The sequence below is a fragment of the Saccostrea cucullata genome, unplaced genomic scaffold (genome assembly GCF_032062105.1).
Source record: "Saccostrea cucullata isolate Sc308-1 unplaced genomic scaffold, CSIRO_AGI_Scuc_v1 ctg4625, whole genome shotgun sequence".
Taxonomy (NCBI): Eukaryota; Metazoa; Mollusca; class Bivalvia; order Ostreida; family Ostreidae; genus Saccostrea; species Saccostrea cuccullata.
In genome coordinates this window covers 232,501-236,721 of record NW_026924950.1, presented here as the reverse complement: position 1 = coordinate 236,721, position 4,221 = coordinate 232,501, and positions in this window count along the sequence as shown.

Sequence of the window (4,221 nt, the reverse complement as noted above, 5' to 3'; positions counted from 1 at the left end):
GAAGTTACACACAAGTGACAAACGTTGTAAATGTGAAGTAACATATAAGTGGCAAACATGATAAATGTGAAGTTACACACAGGTGAACATGATACGTGTGAAGTTACACATAAGTGACAAACATTGTAAATGTGAAGTTAAACACAAATAACAAATATTGTAAATGTGAAGTTACACACAGATGACAAAAATTGTATATGTGAAGTTACACATAAGTGACAAACATTGTAATTGTGAAGTTACACACAGATTGTAAATGTGAAGTTACACACAGATGACAAACATTGTAAATGTGAAATTACACAGAAATGACAAAAATGATCAATATGAAGTTATACACAAGTGTCAAACATTTTAAGTTTGAAGCTACACACAAGTGACACACATTGTAAATGTGAAGTTACACAGTGACAAACATTGTAAATGTGAAGTTACACATAAGTGACAAACATAATAAATGAGAAGTGTGTGTGAAAAGGTGTTTTCTTTGTCAAAACTCTAGAAGAGAAACATGGAGATACATATGAATGTGTAGTATGTGGGATGGTATTCACTGCCCACTTTCATTTTGAAGTTCGGTTACGGAGTCCAATACTTACTTCAGCCTATAGAGTTCTAGAGGTTCTGAAAGACGATTGTGACATCACGTTCAATTATACAAATCTATCTTGTGGAATAAACACTAATGTTCTTTCTTCATGTAAACTCCAAAAAGTTTTTTTTTTCTAATAAATTATGAAATCAACAGTCAATGTATAATATAACCTACTACAAATATACTATTTAAATTTATATATTATAGTCCTTTCGGTCTCGCTGCACCGACTATGATGACGTCACGGGCTATTTCGATACGTAGATCGTCTGTTCTTGAGTCGTTGGTGAAACATATAGAGACAACGGGCGGTTTTCAAGATCAAAAGTCCATAAAACAATACAAAACAGGAGCAATGCAAACACGGAATATCATAGTGGAATCAGATGCCTTTAAGACTTATGGTTGCATGTAAATTTGAAAAATAAAATTAAATAAATGTTATGTGACCAATAAAGAGACACTTTTTGTTGAGTGTATTAATCATTACCTTGTAATATTAATAATTTGAATACGTGTAGACCTCATATAATGTCCATGTAAAGCACAATTATACTGAAACATACATGAATGACAAGGAGAACCCTCAAAATTCGGAGTTTCTATAATCACGGTTATTTTGAAAAGTGCTAGGAACTTGTAGTTTATTCCGAATTTTAAGAGGACAGGGGTCAACAAATTAATCATCAGTTATAAATTATTGTTTAGATTGTATATCGTTTAACGTCCCTCTGGAATATATCTTCACTCATATTATTGTTTAGATATGATATCTTAAACTCTCAACTATCATTTTGCAAAGAAAAAAAATATCAGTATATTTAATTTTTAAATTTTCTCATATTTTCAATGAAATCTTCTTAGGAGATCAATATAGTCTTAAAATAGCTACAACTACCCAGTTTATTTATTTCAATGTTTGTCAATCCAGCAAGTTTATCGAAAATAAGCTAAATTTAATTTGATGAAGTTGCTCCTAAACAGATCTAGAACACAACTATTTTCATAGAGAAAACTATGCGTTTACTGTTGAATTTTTGTAATCTCTTTAGGCGTTCATATTTTTATGTCACCTTTAAAGAAGAGAGGGCATATTGCTTTGCTGTTGTTATGCCCCTTAGACATACAAAAATTTCAATTATTTGGGGGAGTGGGACACAAGTGTTTTGCAAATCTTTTTATATACATATAAATTTAATAGTGCAACTTGACAAACAGCTGATGCAAGTAAAATCGCTCAAGCCAAACAGGCAAACACAGAAGAGACCTTATACGTACAGACATGTAAATAGATGAATCTGAATTCATCAGTATTGATGACTGTTTAAAATTATATCAAATCCTATACTTGTAGCCATTTTCTACAACTAATTTAAAATGTATTTCCTATGGGCCTCTTTGTCTTAGCTGCCCGAGTAACATATTTTATGGACCCCATCAGGAGTGGTTATCCTTGTGAAATATAACCAAAGGCTTTTCCTTAACTAGGAAACATTAAGAAACTCATGAGGAGAAAATGACGAGTGGATGTAAAGTGTATTGGATGGCATTTGCTGAATTGCATATTTTGCAGAGTCTCGTGAGGACAGGTAGAAGTAATTAACCATTGCAAGTAATGAAGTATTTGGGAAAATTATACACATTAAAATAACGTTCAGAGACACATGATGCCATATACACGAAAAACATCATCTCTATAGTGCGTGTGAGAAGGTACCCAACCAAAATATAACTTACATAGACACATGGGTATACATACCGGTAATAAATCTTATAAATGGGAGGTGTGTAAAAACATGTGTTCATTTATATAACTTTCAGAAAAAAATTAGGATATATGAAAGCGTTGTTCCTGTGATGTTTGTGAGAAGGCATTCAAAAAATAAGGTCCCTTATGAGAACTTATGAGAAACAATGTGTTTGAAAAGGCGTGCATTTAAACAACTATGTTTGTTAAAGTAATCAAAAGACGCGCCATGATAAATTCTGATGATACATTTTACAAATGCGATGTGTATGAAAAAGAATTTAACCATGTAGAAAATTTCACAAGTACAAGAGTAACATATACAATTGTGTAGGAAGACAAACTTCTTCCTAAATATTTAAAAGCCTTAAAAACGTGATGTGATAATTCATTTTTATGATTTCTCACTTCATCCCATGTCTAAAAATCGATTTGATCCAAAAGGAATGCATCAAAACGTGCGACCATTCCTCACAACTAAACGTTAAAATGCAGGATTTTTGACATGAGAAACTCTATTACTTCTTCAATTTATATAGGATACCCAAAATACTGTTGTACATGTTTATTTACCAAAGTTATTAGGATTTGAATACCCCCACCTTTCAGTCTGATAAATTGTCATTTTAATTTTTTTAGATTCCAAGTTTCTCAACAGACCAGTTTTCCTATTGGACATGCGGTCAAAAGCATTTCGCATATTATATTACCATGCGTTTCATTTTCCTTTCAATATACATGTATCTTAAACGAGATTTTAGTTGTAGGGTATACCGTCACTAGTTTTACGTTTTCCATGCTTTCCAAAAATCAAAGGTTTGCAAAGAGAAGTGGATGTGAGCAAAAGCCTGTCCGCTTTTTTTAAAATATGGGGTAAAAATTATTTGATGTCACTGACTAAAGATCGAAAGTCATACTTGTTATAGTAAATGGATTTCTTCGAGATTGCCTTTATATTCTTGATAAAGATACACTGTGGATAGAAAATATTCCTCTCTTGTGTGTTTCCCCTGATCGTGATAAGATGATGTGCAGAATGGACTGGCGTGTTTTCAATCTAATTGAAATTAGATCTTTGATCCGCTCCAGTTTGACCGCTCTTACATGATCAAACTGGAGCGGATCAAAGATCTAATTTTAATTAGATTGGCTGTGTTTTGATCTTTTTTTTAGTCTTCTCACTTTTGAATTGTCATAAAACACATTGTATTCTTAAATAGACCTCTTTTGCGTGACAATACCCCATTTAATTAAAAAAAACGACTTTTCAATTGAAAAAGAAATTAGAATGATTTAAATTCCTTTTGATTTCCTTAAACACAAAAGAAAAGTTTATTTCTAATATCAAAGCATTGGCATAACACAGAAACTTTTGCATCTCTCTCTAGGGATTCTCAGTATAGACACCAGTCTAAAAATACTTCAGCTCATAGACTTTTTTTCACCATCTTTTACACTATTTATGATTTTTTTGAAAGTGAAATTTCATGTGCCTAAGTATGCTATGACAAACACAAAGTAGGGAACAATAAGCATAATCTTATTGTTAAAATTGAATGGTTTTGCACTTCTGTAGCTGGACATTTACCTAATTATTATACTTCTGTTAAAATATTTCCTATATAAAATAAAAGGAGAAAATCACTATTCTTCTGTAGTCTAAAATTTCCACGCATAACAAATATATACCCCGAGGTAGTTTTTGTTATCCACCCCCGAAAAATTTTTATGCAAATTTTAGCGCCAATTTTCGTTTCCTACCATTTGATTGGTCGGCGATACCTTCAACATTGAAGAGTTCTAGCCGTTCAAAACAAAGTACATCAGTATAATAAAACGCTTATTCACTGGCAGTGAGTGGGGTAGCTCTTTCAGCAAA